Genomic DNA, 12,406 nt, shown 5'->3' on the forward strand with positions numbered 1-12,406 from the left:
TTGTTTCAATGTGTTCCTCCCTGTTGTTGTTTTTTTGGAAGTATTTTTCTCTCATTACCTGCGCCCACAAAAGATTTGGCTTCGTTTTTAGTAGCCAAAAAATCTTTGCCCCCATGGCCATATTGCTTAGAGAGGGGTCATGGATTCAAAGTCCCTCATGTTGTTTAGGCACTTTGATAGTCTTATGGTTTATGAGGTGGAAATTTTTGTTATCTTACTTTCCTCCCTCCCAAGTAAATTTCCTAATATATATGCCAAGTTGGTGCAAAACATACTTTGGTGCCTGAAGAGCTGAGAAATGGTACAAAGGAATGGTTGATAGCACCGATTTCACTAAGATAATCATGCCTAAATTGTTTATTTGGATTCCTCCCCAGTTCACTATTTTGGTTTTGATTTTTTCAAGGACTCGTTGTTAGGAATAGGGAGTTGCATCACTTAGGAAAATTTGAACTCCCAGGTAATTGAATTCCTTCCAATCTTGAACAATCCTAAATCCCAGAATTTTGTTGATCTTTTTTGCCTTATCAAGAGATATGTTCCAAGTGTATATACGACTTTTGTTGTCATTTTTGGCTCCTCCAAATGCGCTGAGAAACTTTTCCAAATTTACTTTAAAGCATTTGGATATCACCACAGAGGCACCACCTAATAGAATAGTGTCATCCAAAAAATTTCTCGTGGTTCATACTTCTAATCCCCTCTTTAAATCTAATTCCTGGAATATTGTGTGTTTCTTGGTCGTGTTCCAGTATTCTACTTAGTGAATCATCCATTATTACGTAGAGAAATGGGGAGAGGGTGCAGCCTCACCTCAGACCCCTAGAAGCTTTGAAAAAACCCTCCACATGGCCATTAACCAAAGGAGTTATCCAAGGAGAAGAGATGCAAAGAGCTATCCACTTGGTAAATGTTGCATCAAACCCCAGTTTCTTCATAACTTTCAACAAGAAGCTATGCCTGACCCTATCAAAGGCATTTTCCATATCCAGTTTGATTACCATGCCTTGGTCCCCTCTTTTCCAACTTGAGTCTATAGCTTCTTGAAGAAGTATTATGTTGTCAAATATTTTCCTACTTGACACAAATCCCCCTTGGTTGACCAAGATCAATTGAGGCAGGAAATTTTTGAGTCTAGAGGCAAGCAACTTCAAGATGACCTTATAAGAGACATTGTAGAGAGAGATGGGGTGGAATCTAGAAAAAAAGGAGGGGTTAGACTCCTTTGGGATTAATTATAAGAAGGAGGTGTTGATTCCTCCCCCCATTATGAATCTCTTGAAAGATTATTCGATCGTACGACACAAGTCTTTACTTATCAAATCTCAGAAGTGTTGATAAAAGCTAGCAAAGAAACCGTCTGGACCTAGGGCTTTGTTAGGATGGAAGGAGAACACCGCCATTCTAATCTCTTTAGTTGCCGAAAGGGTGATCAAGGCGTTATTCATTTTTGCAGTAACCATGGTGGGGACTTTCTCCAAGAGGAATTCCTCACTTTCTTGATCAATCTGAAGGTCGACATGGTAAATATTTTGGAAATGTTCCACGACGACCTTCTTAATGTCCTTGAATTTGATGATTATTTTTGCCCTATGTTGGATTTGGGATATGTTGTTTTTTCTTTCCATAAAATTTTCCTCTTTATGGAAAAACTTAGTGTTCCTATCCCCTGAAGATAGCCAAGAGTTTCTAGATATTAACCTCCATATTCTTCTTCTGAACTAGGGAGGGTGTGGAGAACTTTGAAAGTTTCAGCTTTTTTTTGAAATTGCATCTGAGTGATTGGGGTAGTCTCAATTACCTGAATGGATGCTAGATGATGTTCCATATCTTCTATTCCAGATTTCCTTTTAGTTTTATTCTCCTTGAGCCATTTTTTATATCACCTTTTAGCCGTTTGATTTTGGATTCCCAGATAGTGATTGGACTTCCATCCACCCAACCCAACCAAGAAAGAGAGACTAGATTAGAGAACCCTAAAGAGTCTAGCTATATGGGGGAGAGACTAAAAGGAATAGGCCCAAGATTAAGGGAGGGCGAGAGGAGGAGATGAATAGGGCGATGGTCCGAGCCACACCAAGGAAGGATAAAAGATTTCAGACACAAATTCAAAGCAAGGAGACTATCAAAAGCAAGGAAACGATCAAGCCTAATAGTTATATGGCCTAGACCAGAGCGCTTATTATTCCATGTATAAAGGAATTTAGAAGGTTTGACATCAAAAATATTGAGATTGAGCATTAAATCCTCCATGTTTTCCTGTGAGGCATCCTAGACAATGGAGCCTCCTCATTTCTCATTTTGGCCCATAGAGGTATTGAAGTCCCCTCCTAGGATACAATTGCATTTGTAATCAGATTTTTTCAACTTTGTCAAGGAATTCCAACACTCTTGTTTCTCTCTAAAGTGAACATGCATATATACATTGACTATAGTACAATTTAATTGTAACTCTAAAATTTTAATGGTAGTTTCTATCTAGCGGGTTGTTTTTATAGACCTTACCAACTGTATTTGTGTTGGATTCCACATCATGCAAAGACCTCCCAAAGTGTCCCTAGAGATTTCCATTATCATACTACTTTTCCCCCAAATTCTGGAGTGAATGGAGGAGATTTTTGTATCACCTAACTTCGTCTCTTGGAGGAGGGTGACTACTGGTCTCTCCTTTTGGATTATTGATTTCACTTCCATTATTCTTTTTCTCGAACCCAGTCCCCTACAATTCCAAGATATAATATTAATTATTTACTCTTTGAGGAGGGTGTCCCTTTCATAGAGCCTACTATGCTTCCTTGTTTTCCTCCTTTGGCCCCAAGTCTTCTAATTGTCAAGGGATGGTGTGCTGAAACCCCATCTCTTTATCTTTTATTGTTTTTTCCAGTCATATCTCTTTATTAGATTTCCATCCAGATCTTCTTACCTTTATGTCCATTTCTCTAACCTTCGCGCTTTCTAATTTCTCATCTGATGAGCTCGTTATTTGTTGGGTCCCTATAACACTAGTGATTACCCCATTACTATTGTAGTTGTATCCCTTATTAATATTTTTGTGCCCCTATTATCCCCATATTTTTATTATTGTGCCCCATAGAATCTCTCTATTGTTATTTTTGTGGCTTTATATTATTATTGTTAGGTCGGCTGGGTTATATTGTGACTCCTTAGACTCCTATATATAGAAAGGAGGTTTTGTCATTTGAATCATCCAAGAATTGCTCATTTATGTAATGTAAAGGAGGTTTCACCCTCGAAGAGGCTGAATTCTAAGGCGTGGATCTCTCTTTCTATATTTTTGTGAGATGGTTTCATAAAATTTGGTATCAGAGCTTTGGATTCTAGGATTTCGCTGCTCTAAACAGGTCATTGTGGAATTTTTGCTATAAATTTTTTTCTGCAATGTCTCAGAAGCTGGAAAAAACCCATTTGAGAAGAAATCGCGCTGAATCTTGGGTCCAAATTTTAGATCTTTTCGCGCTATATTTACAGAGATATGATATAAGGAAGTTGGTCTTTTTGCAAACTCCTGAATTACATTCCAAACATGTGACCTGGGGAAAATCATCATAACTTTCTCTCTGAGCATCGGATTGAAATTTCGTAATAAGGTACAAAAATAGGATGGATTGTAGTTTCTTGTATATCTTTTTTAGATCCAAAGGTCGAAACAGTGATTCGTGGTATGTCATACAAGTTCGCTCTAATGAACTAGTCTATAATCAGGTCATCTTGGGAGATTGTGCATAACTCTTCCTTGGAGAATCCAACTTGGATCAGACTGGTGGCATTGGAAAGAGGACACAGAGGGCTACTACAGGTCACAATTTCAGAATTGGATGATCTGAAATTGCAGAGATACATTAGATTCAATATCAAGCTTCTACAAAGTGAAAAAAGGTGTGTAGTTTTTTTAAAATTTTTGCATAAGCTTGGTTTGAAAAATTAGTTTGAATCGGTAATTGATGCCCCGAGGAAAGAAAATGCAAACACCTAGTAAGCAACCTAAAATCTCTAGCATGACTTATGAAGAAGAGGAAGAAATGCAACATGATATATCAAAATTATGAGACCAAGTGCAACAAGTGTCACTTGCACAAAAAGCAACAGAATCTAAGATGGATGGTTTAAGGAAAGATGTAGAAGCTAAGATGGATGGTTTAAAGAAAGGTGTAGAAGCTAAGATGGATTGTTTAAAGAAAGGTGTAGAAGCTAAGATGGATGGCATGGAAGCTAAGATGAATGGCATGGATGCTAAAATTGATGGCATGGATGATAAGATGGAAAAATTGAAGACAAATATGAATAAGTTGCTACAAGAAATGATCACTAATGGTGAAAGGATAGTAAAGGAAACTCATGATGAGAAAAAAAGAAATGTTAATCATGATTCCATAGACTCTAATGTTGGATCTAAGACCCACCATATTCCAAAAATCGATATGAGGAAGTTTGATGGCAAGGATCCCGCAACATGGATATTACAGATGGAGCAATTTTTTGATCTCAAACAAAAGGGTTCAATAATGGAGCACATTGAGGAGTTCCAAAAATTGAACATAAGGGTAAAAAATATTCCAGAGGAGCATAGGATTGATGTGTTCATAGTGACTTTAAAGGATAACATCCAACATGATGTTCGCCTTTGGGAACCTGATTCATTAGAGAAGGCATTCAGGTTAGCAAGAAAAATGGAAAGAAAAAATATGGCAACTAGGGAGCATACCACTCACAACTATAAAGATAGAAGTGTTGTTGCCCCTAGTCTTCCACAACCTATAAGGTTGACACCACAACAATTGGAAGAAAAAAGAGCAAAAGGGCATTGTTATAGATGTGATAGCAAATACACTAAAGGTCATAAGTGTGCTGAGAAGAAATTATTCTACATAGATTGTGAAGAGGAAGAAGAAAAGGAGCAAGAAAGGTCAAAAGAAGAGGATATACTCTAGGAACAAAGCCTAGATAAAGAATAAAGGAATCCGACCTTATCTTGTAATGCATTGGCAGAAATTACCACTCCTCAAACCATCAAGATAAAAGGACAAATCAAGAAGAAAAAGGTAATAGTGTTGATTGATTCAGGAAGTACCCACAATTTTATTCATTGTAAGGTAGCAAAAGAATTGAATTGCTTCTTATATCCAGCACCAGAGTGTCAAGTGATGGTTGCAAATGGAGGAACAATAAATTGCTCTGGAAAGTGCCATAATATCAAGCTATCCATGGGAGAATATGTATTGACTAGCCCAATGCTTTCCATTCCAATGGGAGGTGCTAATGTTGTACTAGGAGTCCAATGGCTACAATCCTTGGGTACAATAGCTTTCAATTTTCAAGAACTTTTCATGAAATTTTCTATGGAAGGAAAAGAAGTTGAATTAAGGGGTATTGCAGGGAAACTGGGAAAGATAATCAGCTCTAACGGTATGACAAAGCTTCTAAAAAAGGAACAAAGAGGTGTAATTGCACAATTATGTTCGCTAGATGTTTCCACATTGGAATCATCTATTTCTCCAAATCTCCAAAAAGTCTTGGACAATCATTCCAAGTATTTTGAGACTCCCAAAGGTCTCCCACCTATTCGTGATCATGATCATGCTATTCATCTGATTCCAGGAAGTGTTCCTCCAAACATCAGGCCGTACAGATATCCCTATGCCCAAAAAAGTGAAATTGAATGTATGGTTGCAGAAATGCTAGAGGCAGGTATAATTCAACCGAGTCAAAGTTCTTTCTCTGCTCTAGTAGTATTGGTGCACAAGAAGGATGGATCATGGCGCATGTGTCCGGATTATAGGGAGCTCAACAAGCTCACTATTAAAGATAAGTTTCCCATTCCTGTCATTGATGAATTACTGGATGAATTGCATGGATCAATTTACTTCACCAAGTTGGATCTTCGTTCAGGATATCATCAAATCAGAATCAAGACTGAAGACATTCTGAAAACAACATTTAGAACTCATGAGGGTCATTATGAATTTTTGGTCATGCCCTTTGGCCTTACCAAGGCACCTTCAACATTTCAAGGTTTGATGCATTCCATTTTCAAACCATTCCTTAGAAAATTTGTGTTAGTATTTTTTGATGATATACTAATCTATAGAAAGTCTTGGAAGGATCATGTTGAACATGTTGACAGGGTGCTACAACTATTGGAGGAGAAACAATTATATGCAAAAAGATCCAAATGTTTCTTTGGAGTAAAAGAGGTGGAATATCTGGGTTATATTGTGTCTCATGAAGGAGTTAAGTTAGACCCTAGCAAAATTAAAGCCATTAAGGAATGGAAAATCCCCACATCCATAAAGCATTTGCGAAGATTTCTCGGGTTGACAGGGTATTATCGCAAGTTTGTTAAGAATTATGGGAGAATAGCAGCACCTCTAACAACATTATTGAAGAAAGATGCATTTTCATGGACTCCAGAAGCAACAAAGGCCTTCGAGCATCTTAAAGGGGCAATGTGCCAAGCACTGGTCTTAGCTACACGAGACTTCACAAAAACCTTTATTGTGGAATGTGATGCTTCAGGAAATGGAATTGGTGCTATTTTAATGCAAGATGAAAGACCCATTGCTTTTGAAAGTTGTCCAATCAAGGGAAAGTTTTTACACAAAGCTATTTATGAGAAGGAAATGTTGGCAATACTCCATGCGCTTAAGAAATGGCGACCCTACCTAATGGGAAGACACTTCAAGGTAAAAACGGATCATGATAGCCTTAAATACTTTTTAGAACAAAGATTATCCTCTGAAGAGCAACAAAAGTGGGTCACAAAGAGGTTGAATTATGACTTTGAAATCATCTACAAAAAAGGGAAGCAAAATGTGGTGGCAGATGCACTCTCAAGAAAGGATGAGGATGTGGAAGCATTGTTGTGCGCCATTTCTATTATCCAACCATATTGGATAAATGAAGCAAGGGAGGAATGGAAGAATGACGAAGAAGTGTGGGCACTTATTTGAAAGTTACAACAAGACTCCAGTATGTCTGATACATTTAGCTGGTAAATGATTCGTTATGGTACAAAGATCGCTTATACCTTTGTAAGAATTCCCAGCTAAAACAAAAGATTCTTATGGAATTGCACACTTCTCCCTTAGGAGGGCACTCAAGATTTTTAAAAACTTACCACAGGGTTAAGAAGGATTTTTTTTGGGAGGGCCTTAAATCAGATATTCAAAAGTTTGTGGCGGAATGTTTGGTTTGCCAACAAAATAACTTTGAAACAATTAAGACATCAGGTCTATTACAACCTTTATCCATTCCAAGCCAACGTTGGGAGGAGGTTTCAATGGATTTTATCATAGGTTTACCCAAGTCTTATGGAAAGAGTGTCATCATGGTGGTAGTTGACAGACTTACCAAGTATGCACACTTTTGTGCATTATCACATCCATTTAAATCCAGTATAGTTTCTACTGCATTTATGGAAACAATTCAAAAGCTACATGGAAACCCAAAGATTATTGTAAGTGACAAAGATCCCATTTTCACTGGAAATTTTTGGATAGAATTATTTTCTTGTCTTGGTACTCAGTTAGCTCATAGCTCATCTTATCATCCTCAATCTGATGGGCAAACTGAGATAGTAAACAAATGTTTGGAAAGATATCTTCGTTTCTTTGTATCTGATAAACAGACACAATGGGTCAAATGATTGCCTCTGGTTGAATGGTGGTATAACACTTCCTTCCATACAGCAACAAAAATGACCCCATTTATGGCACTTTATGGATATCAGCCACCATCCATCATATCATATTTAAGAGAAAATTCTAAGGTTCAAGCAGTGGAACATCACATCGAACATCAACAACATGTCCTCCAACTCTTAAAGGATAACCTCATGTTGGCACAGAATAGAATGAAACAACAGGCAGATCAACATTGCAGTGAAAGAAGTTTTGATGTAGGTGATTGGGTATTCCTACGACTACAACCATATAAGCAAATGTCCCTCAAGCAAGCTAAGAAGGATAATAAATTACCACCAAAGTATTATGGTCCATACAAGGTGTTGCAAAAGATTGGTACTATGGCATACAAATTGGAGCTTCCTACAGCTTCTCAATTGCACCCAGTTTTCCATGTTTCATGTTTAAAGAAGGTTATAGGTGACAAGCTCCCAGTTCAAACAATATTTCTAGAACTTGATAAGGAAGGAAAAATTATATTGGAACCAGAATCAGTCACAGAAACAAGAACTCGACAGTTACGAAATCGATCAATTTCGGAGTATCTTATCAAGTGGAAGAACTTATCCGCTGAAGATTCCACATGGGAGGATGAGAATTTTATACAGAAGTATACAGAAATACTGAAGCATTGAGGACAATACTTTTTTGAAGGAGAGGGGCATGTTGGGTCCCTATAATACTAGTGATTACCCCATTACAATTGTAGTTGTATCCCTTATTAATATTGTTGTGCCCCTATTGTCCCCATATTGTTATTACTATGCCCCATAGAATCCCTCTATTGTTATTTTTGTGGCTTTATATTATTATTGTTAGGTCAGTTGGGTTATATTGTGACTCCTTAGACTCCTATATATGGAAAGGAGGTTTTGTCATTTGAATCATCCAAGAATTGCTCATTTATGTAATGTAAAGGAGGTTGCCCCCTCGAAGAGGCTGAATTCTAAGGTGTGGATCTCTCTTTCTATCTTTTTGTGAGCTGGTTTCATAACATTATTATTGTTGGTCCTGTTAGTTCTTTGGAAGATAAGAACTCTTCTTCATCTTCCTCTTCATCCATGGTATCTTGAGTTACTGGATGTTTTTGGGTTTGGGGGGATTTCTTTCTGCTTTTTCTGTGTTGAAGAGAGCTTAACAACCTCAAGACCATTGAGACTTGTATCTCTTGGGGAAAGAGAAGGGCCACCATCATCCTGGGTAGATGTCATGGCCACATATCAATTGACATCCTCGCCAACTCCACCTTCCTGTTGAGAGGCCCCCATGGTAGGTTTAGACTTTCTTTGGCTCTATATCACATTCTGGGGGGAAGCCCTAAGATTTTAAGAGGGCACATTGTGCTTCTTTGGGTTTCCCTTTTTCTGTTTAACTTGTTTCCATTTCTCATTCATGTCTCCTTTCTGATTTTCTGCTATATCTTGGTGCTTTGGGAAGCTTTTGGAAAAATTCTCATATTCATGGCATAGTTTGCATTTGAAGGGAATTTGGTCATATTCCACTTCTTGACCATGCACCCAACTGTCCATACAGATATTGACAACTACTAGGATTTGTTGTTCCAGTTCAACTTCCACACAAATCCTTGCACAAGCAAAGAGACCATCCTTAGGCTCCGCACAGTCAATATACTTCCCCAGAGAGTTCCCAATCAGATGGAAGGTTGCATCATTCTAGAAATGAAGAGGGAGATAGGGAGATTCACCAAAATATGGATGGAGGAAGGAATATCACTTTCAGGGTTGGAGTTGGGTCTCCACCTATCCATATATAAACCCTAGGCTCCCATGAAATAGGGACCACTCCTAAAGACCAAGTCATGATCCTGCCTGTTCTCAAAGTAGAAAGTGTAGAAGCCCTTACCACAAAATGATGAGATGACCTCTCCCTTGATGAAATACTACCAATTATTCTGAATCCAAGACCGAACTGAGAATGGAGATGAACAGAGGCCCATGAACTGGCCAATAAGGTTGCGATTAACGAGCTGCATGGGCACAAGAGAGAGTGTGAGGGGCCTAATCTCAATCTTTGGAATCTCCTCTACATTTTTCACAAAGTGAGAAGGGCCTTGCTTCTGGAACTTGGGTGCAACAACGACCAAAGAGTTGAAGTTTGTGATTTCTGTAATTCCTTGTAGATTCAAACTGCATATTGTAATATGCTAAAACAATTGACTTGAATCTATTCTACTCATCAAGAGAAACAATAAATGATCGATAAAATCACAAAGCATAAAAGAGAAAGAATTTGATCACACATAACAAAATAATTTTCTATGGAAATCCACAGTGAAAAACCCCTGCTATATCTATATTGCATTAATAAAAAAATACGAGAAGTTACAATCCTTTTCTCAAGCTCGAAAAACCTCTGCATTATCTCAATCTATCTCACTGCTTCACAAACTAGCTCAAGCCAATACTTGGCCAATTTTTTTGCCTGGCAAGCTCCTATTTCCTTATGCAGTTTCCTAGGGAATTATCCCATATTTAATTGGTAAATTCCACAAATATGAATTGCGCAATCCTCATAGGCATTCCTTTGATTGCATGCACCACCTGTACAATTCGGATGATTATACAAGTGATAGTACATTTTCCCTGAACTCCAATCTCAAATGGGTCTTTCTCTCATCTGACATGCATGAGCTAATTATGAGTGAATCTTCAGTTTACTGGTTGAGCAGTGTTGGTTACACCCCACTACTGGATCTCCCACTAATTCCTGCATCAGTTGGAACTAGTTTAATTGAATTTAACCCAGTTAAACTGAATTAAATAGTTACAACTCATAATAAACTCAACTTGGGCCCCTAAAGTTTAGGAACAACTCTACATGACTCTAGATAGACTCCCAACTCAAATTAACTGAGCCAACTAAGTAAAATTAACTTAGTTAACTATTACAAGTTGTTATGAGAATTAGAATTACAATTTAATTCCTAATTTAATTTAAGGACAAAATTAAATTAGGATTTTGTTGTTGCATTTTCAACGCTCCCTCTCAAAAAGAAAGGGATTATTTGTTACCCCAATCCTGCCTCTATGAAACTCAAATTTTCATCTTGACAATGCCTTTGTCAAAATATTTTCATCCTGCTCCTCTTTAGGAATGTACTTGAGCAACATGATTCTCCTCTGCACACAATCTCGTAGATGGTGATACTGGATGTTGATATGCTTGGACCGCTCATGAAAAATTGGATTCTCAGAGAGTTTGATACAACTCTGATTGTCATACTAAATCACTTTAGGATCCATCTTCTAACCAAATAACCCAACAGGGATCTTCCTCATATAGATAGCCTCACAAGTTGCTTGACTAGTAGCCATGTACTTTTCTTCTGCTAAATTGAGTGCAACTGATCTCTACTTCTTGTTGTACTAAGAAACTATTGCTGACCCAATACTGAATATTCCCCATGATGTTCTCTTCTTTTTGGATGGACTCCCTACCCAATCTGCATCTGTGAAACCTTGAAGCTTCACTTCCTCTGTCCATTTGTACCAAAGACCAAACTAAGTGGTGCCTTTGAGGTATCCCAACACATGTTTAACTACCTTCCAATATAGTTTTGTTGGCTTAACCATAGCTTGACTAAGTTGGTTAACTGCAAAACACATGTCCGGTTGTGTGTTCACTAAATACATAAGTGAACCCACAAGTTGTCTATAAAAAGTAACCTCCACTACTTCACCTGAAGTAGCATCCTCCTTTCTCCAGTTACCTACTAGAGAAGTCTCCATGGGTTTGTTTCTCTCCATGTGGAACTTCTTTAGTATCTCATTGGCATACTTTCCCTAAGAGACAAATAGTTCATCCTCTCCTTGTCATACTTCCATACGAAGAAAGTAATGCATGAGCCCCAGGTCGTTCAATTCGAATTCTCTTGCAAGATCCTCTTTGAAATATTTTATCAGGTTCTCATCACCTGTTAGAATCAAATCATCGACATATAATACTATAATCAACAATTTACCTTTAACCACAATATGGTAAAGGTTCGCATCTACTTCACTTTTGGTGAAGCCCAATCAGTGAAATAGTTGTCAATTCTGGTGTACCAAGCACGGGGTGCTTGTTTTAGTCCATACAACACTTGCTTGAGTCTACACACATGCGACTCTTTGTTGAAGGTCTCAAATCCTTCTGGCTTCTCAATATACACCTCTTCCTCAATCATGTCATTGAGGAATGTTGTCTTCACATCCACTTGATGTATCTTCCATCCCATCTGCATTGACAGTGCTAGAATAGATCCGATTGAGGAGTACCTTGCTACTAGAGCAAAGGTCTCCTCATAATCAATTCCCTCCACCTGATAGAACCCATTGGCCACTAATCTGGCCTTGTGTTTCTCCACACTCCCATCTACTGCTTGATTTACCTTGTAAATCCATTTGGAACTCACCACTAACTTGTATGCTAGTCTTGGGACCACTTCCCAATCATTGTTTCTGATAATGGAGTGATACTCGTCAACCATGGCATCAACCCATATTGGTTTCTACACTTCTTCCTTGAATTAGGATGGCTCAATCTATACACTCTCGATCATCAGAGCCATGTAGCTAGTATACCGATCAGGTGACCTCCTCTATTTGTGTTGTGATTTCAATGCTCCCTCATTCTCTCTAACATCATGCATCAATCTGTCAACCTCTCTGGTGTACTTCCTTCCCTATCTGGAAGTCTCTGCATGA

Source organism: Pinus tabuliformis, chromosome 9 (assembly GCF_031772625.1).
Source record: "Pinus tabuliformis cultivar Carrire ecotype Pingquan chromosome 9, CPIR1, whole genome shotgun sequence".
Lineage (NCBI taxonomy): Eukaryota > Viridiplantae > Streptophyta > Pinopsida > Pinales > Pinaceae > Pinus > Pinus tabuliformis.